General features: G+C 45.0%; 1 protein-coding gene across 5 annotated transcripts in view; it reads right to left on the reverse strand.

Annotated features, from left to right (window-relative positions):
- The window catches only part of LOC133354450 (sorbin and SH3 domain-containing protein 1-like), a 199,536-nt gene that overhangs the window by 133,626 nt on the left and 51,924 nt on the right, over positions 1–13,986 (reverse strand). Inside the window, exon 1 of one of the 5 annotated variants that reach the window (XM_061571282.1) lies at positions 2,383–2,658. The exons of the other annotated variants lie outside the window; for them this stretch is intronic. The gene's annotated coding sequence lies outside the window, so the exon portion shown is untranslated. Of the gene's footprint in view, positions 1–2,382; positions 2,659–13,986 lie in introns of those variants that run through there. 5 annotated transcript variants of the gene reach the window in all.

Here is a 13,986-nt window from a genome sequence, read left to right on the forward strand (position 1 = left end):
TAGCCAAATTCCCTGGCAGGGCTCTCCTGAAATGCCATCACACCAGTGACGCCCTTTCTGTGTAAATAGTTATTCTTAATTATGGTCATGTTTTCGCGATCGCTACTTTTCGCATTTTGGCATATGCCACGGCAAGTTTTCCAGGTATTCACGGCAGCTCACCGTCATCGCTGCGGCAACCGGCACGATATTGGCCGAGGGGCGCGCAAGGGGTGGAGCTCCGGACTGTCGCGTTAAGAGGATTGCGTGGAATCGCTGCCATAAACGCCTCGCTTACGGTGGTGGTAGCGCGAATACCACACTTTGCCACGTGAAAAAAGAAAAAATATCTCTAGCAGTGTCGCAGACGTGTCTTCCGATCGGGCAAGTCTCCCTCTTTATAGTCAGACTTATACACCACTTATTTAAGATTAAAATTCCTATATGTTGAATGTATGCACCTTCCTGCCAAAGTAAATTCCTTGTCTGTGCGAACTTTCATGGCGAATAAAACCCTTTCTGATTCTGATTCTTAATTCGATCGCACTTTCCTAACTCGGCAGCGCCGGTGTTTGTTTTTCGTGGCAAACGAGAAGTGCGTTCCCGAGGCATTTGTTTATTCGCCGCGCGCAATCCTGGCGCACAATCCGCACGCACAACGAGCTTACAGTGCTCGCTTGTAAGGCGCCTTTTGAAGAGGGCAGGGATGCATCACGCATTGTGTGCCTCGCTCTCGTTTGGCCGTGACGCGACGCACAAAGGATCGTTCCTAAGAAGAGTCCCGTGGGACGCGCAATATCCGCGGCAGGAGAGGACAGAATGTGAAGGCTGTGATGCCCTCTGTGCCACTGCTATTGCCGTTGTGTGACTTGCAGTTTTCGCGGAGCACGGGTTGGGTTTCTGTTTGGGCGAACTTCGAACCGTTATCAATACGCACGGCAGTTTTTGGCCTAATGTTCACATTCATATCACCAAAAGTGATGTAATGCCTATTTTGTTGTAAACAATCCGATCAGGGCCTTTGAGCGAGCCATCTCAATGCATTCAGTGCAGTTCTCTAAGAAAAGTATCATTTATATTTTAGACAATAAATTCCATACTATGATCAAATTACCTTCACATGTGACCGATTCCATCAGCTCTGAGAAGCTAAGCAGGGTTGAGCCTGGATAGCGATTGGATGGTTGACCACCGTGCACAACAGGTTATAGTATAGGCAGCTGTAGGGCTACGTTATGTGCTATACATCTATGCTTCCATGTACATGCTACCCACCGTCAGAGACGAGCACTGACCAGTGTGGTGAAGTATGGCCAAATCGCCTCCAAAAGGGCTGTACGTGAACACGTGTACATGCCCTGTATTGTGCACGTGTGTGTTTTGCATGTACGAGTACATACATGAATGCTATTGGACCGTAATCCGACCTTAGACGTTTAGCTGAGCCTGACGCGGTTAATAAGGCCCTCTTTTGTGTATAATATCCCATTGAAATCAACATTCCCATGGTACTCGTATTTACATTTTAACACTCAAGAAGAATAACAAACATTTGATTCCCTAGTGGCCAATCCACGTGATGCTGCAATCACGTAATTATTCAGCAAATTCAACTGGGGTTTGCAAAAGAGAAAACATCTATGTCGTATTGCACAAAATAAGGTGCTAATTCTGAGATCCACTCCAAGAAGGGTTGAAATACTCTCCTGCATTTATCCCGAATAACAAGTCAGACATTCAAAACCTTCAAATGCTCGCATTGGCAATTCATGGAGCCACAATGAGCCACTCAGTTCAAGATCACATATGCAGAATGTTTGCAGAGATCATGTTTAAAGGAGCAACAACCCGAAATAGTGGCACGCTTGTTTGGCAAGGAGTAAGTGACAGTCTTAGCGTATTAACAACTTGAGCGAGGAATGCCAAAAGCGTTGTTTGACTAGTGTGGGGACACGCTGAATTACATTTTGCAATTAGTGACTCGGCCCACGTGCTGTTGCAGCTATCTTGCGTGATGACCTGTGCAAAATGCATGAAATAACGGCGACGCAAAAGTAATTTTAAAAGCTATTACGCGCCTTAAATATAACCGGGCCCCGTGTAATGCGATACAGTTTTTGCAACTAATCATAGCGGACATTTATTGTATTTTTTTTACGTAGAGTATGCTAACTATGCATATATTGCGCTCGTAAATAAACAAAAAAGGCCGTGCCTCGAGCATAAAAGCACACGCATCAGCATCGTGTAAATTCTCTGAACGTGCCAGGGTTGGAACAGCAACATAAAAACATTCAACGCTGCTACTAAGCATGGTGAAGTATGTGACACGTTGACATTCTTAACTCGTGGCCCAGGAGCGTGAACGCTGCACCACGAAACCGAAACGCAGCGCGACCATACCTCTTTATTTCTGCGACACAAATCCGTCGTCCCCCCTTGCCTTCTTCGACAGCGGTTATCTGTAATGAAACAACCTCCCCTTTTTTTTTTCACCTTCACTTTTCAAAAACGAGCGCCGAGAGAGAGAGAGAAATGACCTCGACGGCGGCTGCGAGCCTGCCGCGTCTCAGAACCGCAAGAGCGAGTGGCCCCAACCACCTCGCGACACGCGCCACCCCTACCACTTGTTGCCCCTCCAGCAAATCAAACACGAAGGCGCCCGAGACGGTCCCCCGCTTTCGCGAGCAAAGCTACGCGCACAATGTGCCATGCCCCAAAAACTAAAAAAAAATGTTGCGGTGCGGTGCGCTCGGCCGGCCGTGAGTCACAGGGTCTCGTTGCAAAGGCGGTCCCACACCGCTCACAAAACACGCACCGAAAGGCATCGGCCTAAAAATAGCCGGCAACATTTTTGTTTGTCGCTGTTGAGTACCGCAAATGATGCTGCCCCCCTCCGCAGCCCTCCCCTGTCACACGCAGGGCAGGACCGACGTGTTGTGATCGCACCACCTCTGAGACGATGTGACTGGCACAGAGTTGGGGGAGAGATGGCTGGCTGCTACCTTTTCCAATATATTGTGCATATCCCTGAACAGGAGTTGGGGGTGGGGGGGGAAATCACAGGTCGATTTGAAAGCACTCGGGCTTGTTTGTCTAAGCAACAGGGCAGTGCCAAATCTCTGGACTATGTGCGGAATTGTTGGCATCCGCCATACACGGTGCAAGGGCCCACCTCGCTCGCCTTCTTTGGTTCGAACTTAAAGCCTTGTGGGAGTCGTGATTAATAATATCCGCTCGTTAAAAGTGGGCGGCTGGATTTGAAAACGGCCCGGAATGTGAATCCCGCCGGTGGTGTCGTGGACAGTAGACGGGCCACCTCGTGATCGGCTCTCGCTCGAGATGGCGGAGGATTCAACGATTGGAGAGGAGTAGCCGGTGAAGCAAGAATGCTGCACAGAGCCCCACGTCAATGTGTACCTTGCCCTTATTGGGGCCTCGGGGGGGGGGGGGGGGGGGGGGCAAAAAAAAAAGAAAACTGTCAAATATTATGCGAGTCGGCAAAAAAACGAGCGCACCAGACTATACAAGGCGAAAACGATGAAGTGGGTATTCGTGGTGCAGCTTGACGCGGAAAGCAACTTGCATTGCGCGGGGCATGGATCACAACTGAAAACAAGTGATCCAGGAGGCATGTTTGGTGGCCCTAGCAACTTGAAAGCAGAGTTAATGGCAGTGGCGGCTCCTGCAAAATCTCTCAGGGGGGGCAAATGTCTGGATGATTGATAAGGATAAGGTCCACCCATGCAATGAATAAATTAACAGCTTAAGCATGTAAAGGCAACTTCACTTCTTTAATATTAATGAAAAAAAAAGTGACTCTTACAATACATCTTGTTTGTTTATATACTCACTATTAAAACAAACCACTCAAGTTTATTTTATTAAAGATTCCACTAGGTAGCGATAAATTATATTGTTGCCCTCCCGGAAGCCATAGAGAATGCATTGGAGCGCCCCCGTTCGAAAAAAAACATCTTTGAATGTAAGTCTATGGGGCCACTCGGGGCGATTCTCAGCCGGAGTGAAATCGCCCCAAAAGAGGCGGTACTCCACAGAACGTGACATGACGCTGATTGGACTATATCCAGAGGCACAGTGACGGCTAGCGTGACTCTGTGGTTGAATGACATTGGTGGTGCGTCGCCCAATCGCCCTAATGAAGAAACCGCCCCTGGTTAATGGTCCATTGAGAGATAGTAGAGTTGTGATGGATAATGTGTAGATCGAGCTATGACAACCACATGCATAAAAAACAATAAGGTCGAGAGGTTTTTGAACTTCATATTGATGGGAAGCATATGATGTGGTGGGGATTATACTCGGTTGTAAATTAAATCTTGGATCTCACTTTCTGGGTGAATATAGATTTTTTTTTGTTTAAATGATGGGACTGATTTCACTGAATTTGACAATCAAACAAGAACAAAGCTTACGATGTGCACATTTTTTTGTTTGGCTGAACTGGCGCCAACAACAATTCCCGCACGTACAATCGAGAGAATCTGCTCAAATTATGGGCCCCGCTGTCCAGATTTGAATTTCAGAATGTCAGCGAGTGCCCCTCCTGTCGCCCCGTCGCAACCCTGTCCCGCCAAGAGCCGTGGCAAACCCACCACCACTTGCAAGCGTTTTTGCAAATCCACGTTAAAATATGCGCGGCGTGGGAAGGAAGTTATCGTCGGAGATTTAAGCGTTGGCAAAAAAGCCGCCGCTACAAAACACGTCGAGGGATAATACAACAACAATAACAACAAAACTACTACTCTGTGCCCGTCGTCAGGAATTCTGTAGACGTTATACAGCTTTGAGAGGGAGAGGTCTTTAAAAATAAAATGTTTCTCTCAAAGTGTGAAGCGCCGCACGTTTTTTTTTAGTGTACATTCTTTCAGCCCTTTGAAGAGCGGAGGAGCGGCTTCCTTTCATTTACGCCGTACAGCGCTGCCTCAAAAAAAAAACGCGGGCGCACGCTTCAAACGCTCGCACAATCCCAAATGACTGCTCGTGCATAGCGTGCATTGAGTTTGCGATGCATGCATTTTATGTCCTGTTCAATGTTGCCCTGTCATTGGACGCTGAGCGGGTTAAAACGTAATTTTTCAGAGCCAACTTACATTACAGGACATTTTCTATTCAAAATACTGATTTATGATTGTGCGGTATTTTTAATTTCTCCTCGACCGTGATTGACTTTGCTGTAATTTTCTATTTGCTTCACTGCTGTACTTATTATCATGTTCTATTTTGTTTGCCATTTTTGGTAACCCCAGGTTACACCTGCAAATGAGACCATCCTGGTCTCTTGAGTTCTCACCTGATAGAAAAAAAGTAGAAACTTGAATTTTGATCAGCACTGCTCTGTCCTAGGTGAATTGTGTATGAGTTGGTCATAGAGCGCTTATGAGTATTAGAGAAGCAGCGCTCCAATTCTTGAGAGCTTGAGCTCGATCCTGGCCTAGTTTGACTGAGCACATCATCTCTCTTTGGTCAATAAAACGATGAGCACCTCGTGGAGGCTATCCTGCTCGGTGGGATGTTCAACAGTTGGCGCACTGCTGTAACATATTTGTAATCGGCTTGGGGCTCAGCAGAGGCCTTCAAACAGCAGCGGATAGACCATGGCTACTGCAATAATGATTACATTGGTGCGCGACCCAAGCTTATCCTTTGCAATAACTCTCGTCGTAGCAACACATAGCTGCCGTCACGAGCATTTGTCCAGCACACACCTAGACACACCCATTCGCTTGAGTTTGATCAAGGCCTCTGGGAGGCATGACTGGAATCCATCTGCATTAAGGTCACCAGTTAATCTTACAAGAAAAGCGAGCCAACATTTAAGAGGCTTTCAGATAGGGCCCTGTGCAGACAAAACTGTCAGTCATGCTGCTCGCCCCGTGCTTTTTTTTCTTCTTCTCCATTTTGTTTCTACTGGCCTCATGTCAGCAAAGTCGACAAGTTATTTTAACCTGTCGGCTTCTCGAGTAATCGATCGCGTGCATTTCTTTCTCCTGTTTTTTTTATATTTATGTAAAGAGGTATGTGAGATTTATTTTTGAACGTTTAGCCTAAAACCCAATGTTAACTAACCAAATTGTATCTAATGGAGTTTTTAAAAATACCTCATTCCTATCACCAGCCATGGTCTATTCACTGTCGGATGAAGGCCTCATCCTTGCCATGATGCAGCATTAATAAAAAAAAAACATCTATTTGATCAAAATTCTTGATGGAATTGACATTTTTTCCCCACACTCATTTGGCTGGCGTGCGAACACATTTACGCAACAATGTTGCCACATGAACCCAAATTGTATTGTATCGTGTAATTGCCCTGCAGCCGTGTAAAAAAAAAACAGAGCTGAGCTTGCACACGAACTCAGCCTTTCCCCCCCCTAATCCCTACGAGGTTACATGCCCGAGCTTATAAATACTGCCGCCTGTATGAAATGAAGCAGTATAAGTTTGGGGAGGGGGGGGGGTTCACTAAGTCATACTGGCTATGGCGTGCTCTCTCTCAGATGCCTAAGCGGCACATTTGTGGCCCGGTCACGCACTGCACGCACTGAACGAGGCAAGTAGCGACGTGTACCGGCACTTGTATGTCGTCCCACCTATAAAGATAATGTGCCGTAGGGACACTATTAAATGACCACCCGCCTCCCCTTTTAGGGGGTGGCACACATCTGCTATCTTTGGAAAGTATGAGATCTCATCATGCCACTCGTAGTAGTAGTAAAAGAGATCATTGATCAACACCGCAAGTACATTTGTCCACGAACAAACGATTCAGTCACCAAAAAAATACCTCCGAAACGAGTGACTAGAAACAGAGCGCTAATGAACGCGGGCGGTTCTCCTAAAACTATTCGTTTATTTAATTATAATACGGGAGTTGTCTTTTGGAAGCGAGTCAAAAAATGTTGCGTCAAACTTTAACGCACCGCCTCCCTTTACTCCAACAGAAAGCTTACGGCGATCATGCGGAACACCATCATTCTCTGGACAACGACCTTGTCCATGGTAAAAAATATCATCATCATCATCGTAAGGAAAGCAAAATAAGTTACAGTGCTGTTGTTTTAATTCGCAGGAGCAGTGGTGCAAGTGATCATCGCACTGCACAACCAAGTCGACGAATTCCCACCTACGGTTTCACATCAGTGGTGAGTGACATCTGCACTGGTTCTGGAAGTTTCCCCTTCGCCAACCCCATCCTGGCCAGCGAGGTGAAGTATAGTCAAACCACCCTCACGACCATCACGGCATAGGACACCTTAATCTAGCATATTATGGTTCAACCAATCCAGGTAAACACTATAAAATGGCACGATTCGTGCACGGTGATAAAGTATGTGTAAACAGCGTCTCTCCCACTTTTGCCAATGCCTGCCGCTGACTGACGATTAGCGACACGTGGCGCAATTGATTTCCCTGTTTTTGGTTACATAGGCCGACTCGAATGTGCTTAGTTAAGAATGTTACAATTTAGGTGGGGGTGGGGGAAGAGCTTGCCAAAGTTCACTGCCCATTTATGACTGCAAAGTGTGTTTGTCTGTCTCAATGAATAATATTATTTTTGAGATTATAAATCCACATAGTGCTTCCCACCACAGGTGCACCCACGCCAGACAATGCAAGTGCAATACATGGGGTTTAATGATGCGTTGATTCATCAAATTATAAAAAAAAAAATCTTGCAATCACAACACACGCATCCAGGGCTTAATGTATGGCGGAACATTTTCTGGGTCACTGCTAAGCGCGTGACTGGCAGCAGCAGCCACAGCAAGGGGTATCCTCGATGTGGTGTGCCGGGCGACAACTTTGGAAAATCGATGAGATCAATTCATGTGCATGGGGAGGAGACGGATTGTGTGGAATGGTGATGTAGTCGTGGGGAGTTTTTCATTCAGCAGTGGATCGACAATGGATAATGGTTAATGACAATGATAGTGATGACACATACATCCATCCACACGTGTATCTTGTGCCGATAAACTTAATGCAGGGCTGATCGTGGTGCGCCATCTGTTGCTAGTCGAGGCGTCAGTTTGCGCAAATGTTTTGGTTTATTGCAAAATTGTTAATTTGGTAAAAAAAAACAACGAAATCATCCCGACAAACAAAACGAGAGAGCAGCATATCCCATCGCACCGCTCGTAACAATAACATTCCCATTCCGAGTCTTATTTATCGACATTTGGAGACACTAAGCCATCCCTAAACCACAACCACCACCCACCCAACGAAACGTACGGCTGGCAACGCCGCAAACAGCGCGCGAAGCTTAGGACATGTCTGGCCACGACGCTTGACCTTAAATGGAAGCTCCGTTAGTAAACAAAGCGTGAACGATTCATTGAAGACGCCATAAACACTGCCTGCCCGCGCAACGCGCGGCCCGAAATCGTGGCCCCATGTATGGCCAAGCTGCGCTGGGCCCGCAGCGCGCACAATGAGCGAGACGCAACTGACGTGTTTGAAAGAAGTTTGGACCCGTTCCAAGAGTCTATATAATGCCATGTTCTCATTAACGGAAGCGGTGGGGGCGCGGGATGTGTGTGGGGGTTAGAGAGCCGCTGAGGGGCAAGAGTGGGTTGGGGAGAGGGGTTCAAGGCGTTACTCAAAGACACATGGGGGCAGGGGGGGCAGGGGGGGCAGGGGGGGCGTTCCCCAAGTGTGGTTGAGAAACACAAGACGTTTATGGAATGATGAGATTTCGAACACATCTCCCGCTTCTTCTTGGTTCTTTCGGTAAAGTCACGTAGAAGGGAAGTAAGTCACGTAGAAGGGAAGTAATAAAATAAGAAAAATAATACATTATTTTGTTTTATTTTTATTATTTTATTACTTCCCTTCTACGTGACTTTACCGAAAGAACCAAGAAGATGAATCCCTGCAGTCACGAAAGCTTTCAATCGAAATACATCTCCCCCTTGCTCGTTCCAGCCACGCTGCACTCGTGGCACGAGAGCGCACGGTGACGGGACGTTCCTTTCCCATCGTGTAGGTTTCGTGGTGTGGTCGTCATGTGTGGCTCTTCCGACGTGTTTTCGGTTTGATACCGCGTGTTGTTTGGCACGGTGTCCGACGTTTCGCTCCTCTCCTCGTGCTGGCAGCAATATTCAGGGGGTGAATTGAGGGGATCACTTTTTAAGTTCCTGGAGAAGTACGCGGAGTAAAACGTCGAACCTTATGCCAAACAAACGTGTGGTCTACTCTATTCATTTAATTCCTTCTGTTGCTTTGCTTATGCGTTGATAATCTGCATGCCGAAATGTTCTAATCTGCAGCTTGTACACAAGGAAAAGAAGCCCTGCAATGCACTAAGGTTTACTGCAACATATCTACCTGGCTGCCTGCTATACTTGTATGAATCAGCAGCTAAGTGACAATGGAAACGTATGAAGGCCATGGATTTTGATTTTAAAAAACACACTGCAGATTTCCTTGCAAATATTAAACCCTTCAATGCATAAGTTCTGCAACTGTGTTTAGTCACACTCCCAAGCAAACGTGGAGTCCCTCCAAAAGCAACATTTATTTAGATTGACACTCAAAAGTGTCCATATAAATTCGGTGTCACACAATATGGTCATTTTGGAAAACCTCACAGTAATACGTTGATCGTGGCATGTAATGCGTCAATTGAGGGAAACTCGATTACTTAATAATTTACATTCCAATTGTCATTCCACTGCTGGATGAAGGATTCACTCGGAATACATTTAATGAGCAGTAGGGAAGCGTTTGCAGATTTTTGCTCTGGTTTAGGTCTCCAATGTTTTGGCAACCCTTTGATCAATGTGGCCAGTTTTCTTTCGGGTAAATTCCTAACAATAATGCAACGTTATGGTAAAATGTTGTTTACATTGGATCATATTTATGAGAGTTGTCGCATCTCCACATGACAGAGACACATCGATAGACAGACGGATGGATAGAGCTCAAGCAAGAAAGCTTCAAACATAACAGATTATGGCAAAATTAACAGTGATGGTGCTATATCTACTCAATGCAATAGGTACCAAACTAAAATCTCAGTTCAAAGGACATTTACAACAGACACACTACTCACCTCAACCCTGACAGTGACGTTCATGCACTTATAGATTTCCTGTTCTGGATGAGTTGATAAATTGGTTCATAAATTGCACAATACGACACCCGCTCAAAGCCCTCACATGACCCACATCCTTTGCCAAAAAATATATTTTAAAAAGAGCTCTTTTAGCACCCAATGTGGCGAACGTTAACAGATGTGCTATACGATGCACAGGCACATTGTTTGTTTTAATTAAGCCTCGACACGAGCGGTAAGCATGTGTTGTTCCGTGAGATCCAACAATAACTATGATGTTGGGAGTTCTCGACAGCGTAGGTTTTCACGGGTTGTGCTTTCGGTTCGGAGCACGTTCTTTGTTTGTGCCGCTCGTTTTTTTGTCATCGCGTCCGACGTTTCTCTCCACGCACCTGAAGAAGCTCCCAGAATGTAGAGCGAAACGTCGGGCATGGTGGCGAACAGCACGTGGCGCAACCCGAACGCAACATCGGAGGGGGCCTGTGTAGGAGTTTTCGGTTGACAAATTAATGAGCTCGCAATATTTTGCGGTTGTGTAAGATGTAAAAAAAACTAAGTGGATGGGGTAGGGCTCGAAGAAAGCGACTCCTTCAGCAACACATGGCAAGGGAAACTAAAACTAAACTAAACAATTTTTTTACTAAAAACATTTTTTATTTTACCAAGTAAGGCCCACTGAGCTATGTAGCTCTTTATCAGAAGCGACATGGTCCGCAAATGATAGCTCAACGAAGTGGCTTATCATGTGTAGATTTATAGCAGCCAAATACTCTAAATGCGTGATGTTGATTCTAAATGTGTAAAGAAGAACCGGAGGACTCAGAGAAAAATCCACGTAACCACAGGGAGAACGCGCAAACTCCAAATATACAGCAGCAGGCGTCAGGGTTGGGATCGAACCCACGACCTCCTGCATACCAGGAGAGGCAGTTAACATCTTCTCACCGTGGTCTAACATTACGCACACAAACGGAAGCAAGATAATGACACTTCGTTTAAACTTTTCAACGCAAAAAGAAAACAGCAAATTCCAGACATGCCGGCTTTGGCATGAGACAAAGCACTAACGTTCTTTTTTTTTAATAGTTCTCATTTTTGGTATCAAGACGGTATCACAGTTCTAAACCCGTAATTCTGAGATTTGAAGAGCAATGCTGTCCAAAGTGACAGTAGTAAAAAAAAAGAGAAGCAATTCACAAAATCAAATTGTAATTTCCCGAAATTGTAAATGTAGCTGCTGTAATAAAGCGGGTCAAGTTGGTTTGGCAGGAGAGCCAACTGCTCGCTGTCAAGTTCAATTCCTGGTTGGTGGTTGACTCAGCCCATCATCATCAAATCATCAATAAAATGTTCTACCACTTTGTGGGGAAGTCAACAGCCGGTTTCCTATGGGTAGTCTTGCCCGCAGGATTGTGGAATTTTAGTCCATGGCTCAGGGCTGTAAATGGGAGATGATCATCGCCTCAGTGCTCATTTTAGCATTAAATCACTTTGACTTTCTGTAATAATCTTGATTCGAAGCTTTCGTGACTGCAGGAATCCATACTGTTTGGTTCTTTCGGTAAAGTCACGTAGGTAGAAAAATACAACTAAAATAAATGTCTGAAGGTGGGTTAAAAGGTGTAAGGGCCATTGTTACTGATTTGTCTTGATGCACAAATGCCATATATAATATCAATAGTAAATATAATTTATAGGCTTTTGTTGATCAAATGTTGGACGAGGGCCTACCCCTGCCACGTTGATCATGGAGATTGTTTGGCCACGAAGGGGTTTGTGGGCCAAGGACCAGTTCAGATATCCCTTGCCACTGACGGGGACGTGGCCAGGAATCCAACTCAGGTTGTCAACCTCACGCCATATAAAAACATACATTTTCCCAAAATGTTTGTGTTTACTATGTTTGCAAGCGAGAAGTCAGTGCTTGTTGATGTGAATTTTTAAATCATTTATATTAAGTTCAGTTGCTTGCTTGCTTGCGCGCTTACGACCGTGCAAATCTTTCGGTCGTTTTTTAACCCACTTCCCGTGATCCAATCGAGCTGACATTTTGCACACAGACTCGTTGTGCGTGACAACTTATTTTCGTGAAATTTTTTTCCCAAAATTTTACACTTTTTAGGATTTTTTTAATATTTAATTACCAATTGCTTAATGGTGGCAGGCAATCATCTGACCCATAGGTGGCAGCCATCTCAAGCCAGAGGACGAGAGGACTCTAGCCGCCACGCATATAAAGGATTTATAGTGAAAAACTTTGTTTTTACGGGTTAATTTTTTACAGTTGAAATCATACACACGTATGTCACTGCCACTGTGTAAAAATATAGCAAATCGTGCCATTCTGATTCAATGACAGGCCTTGCCAAAGCTGACAATGTAATAGCATTGCCAAACACAATCCCTTAAAATACCCTCACTTTTAACTATGAAATACGAATGGTCCTGTTACAGCCATTCCTACCAGGGTCATTATAATGGGGAGGTATATTTAAACACTGATAACGTCTATACTTGCACTTGTGTGTGCGTGTGTGGGTCCTGTATAAAGTCACTTCAATAAGGCACTGACACTAACTAAATGTCCTTCTGATTTGAAAGGTCCTAATCACATTTACTGATACAAAGTTAGGAACAATGTGGTCACGTAAACAAAGATAGGCACAGTTGGGCACGAGTTAATGTATAAATAAGTGGCAGTTACGAATTTCATATGATAAAAATGTTCAGAAATACATGTTTAAACTTTCAACATCTTCATCATCAGCTGTGGTCTATCCACAGCTGGATGAAGGCTTCCAAATGCATCTTCATGGCTCACCATCCTGCGATGCCACAGTTTATCTTGCTCCTGCACGTGAATTGATCTCATCACTCCATCTCCACAGTGGTTGTACTGTCCGGCTCAGTCTCTCCTTTGGTTGCCATGTCATCACCAGCATTGTCCATCAGAAAGAATAACTTCTAGCGACGTGTGATATTTAAAACCCACTCACTTTTCCCTTTAACAGTAGGGCATGGAGGATTTTATGTATTCATAGTTCAAATAATTTCGTCGTTTTATTACCAGAATAAGTTAGATAGATTAATATTATATACTTTTATGTATTAGTATCTGTTTTTTTTAGTGACTTGCTTACCTTTTCCATACTTTGCACTCCTATCGGTTGTTGTATTGCTGTTGTAAGTTTCCGACCCCCCCTACTGGACATCTGTGAAAAAAAGAGCTTCATAGCTCATCGGATTTCTCGAGTCAAAATACAGATTCTGATTCTGATATCAACGACTACCACAACCTGACACAGCATGGAGAAGCATCCATCCAGCAGCAGATTGCAAAGGGGCTGATTTCTATATGCATCACAATTCGGAGAGAAAAATGAAATTTGCTTGTGAATTGAATCGTAACTGAACGGTGACAATGTACTGCGCTCATCTAAGCGGTGATTCATCGTCAGTGCTGGTAATGTTTCTGTCAAGAAACATGGCGTGCGTGAGCTTGGATTGAAATCGAATTGACGTGTGAATTCACGAGCGCTATGAAAACAGAACAAAGGACTCGATTTATCACTCTTTCCTTTCACTGCCATTGAACACATCGCTCATCCGCTCTTTGTCATCACTTGACCATCATAATAGCGTACAACCTATTAAACCAATTCCATCATTGAGGGCCCTTCTTGAAACAAAAAAAAAAAACACCCAGACACCGAATTTCGGCAAGCCGTTAGCTCTCCGATGAGCTTTTCGGCTTGCGGCGCGCGTTCTGTTGAGCGCGAAGTCCGGCGTTCCGCCCCACATGCCAAAGAACTCATGTAGGTCCCGAATAATAATAATAAGAAGCTTCGCGAACTGAAGACGTTTTTTCGAAAAAGCTCACGGAGCGTGGAGCGACACCGTCGGACATCGCGCTGAACAAACAC

Source organism: Lethenteron reissneri, chromosome 47 (genome assembly GCF_015708825.2).
Source record: "Lethenteron reissneri isolate LAM-NWPU_2019-01 chromosome 47, ASM1570882v1, whole genome shotgun sequence".
In the NCBI taxonomy this organism is placed as follows: Eukaryota; Metazoa; Chordata; class Hyperoartia; order Petromyzontiformes; family Petromyzontidae; genus Lethenteron; species Lethenteron reissneri.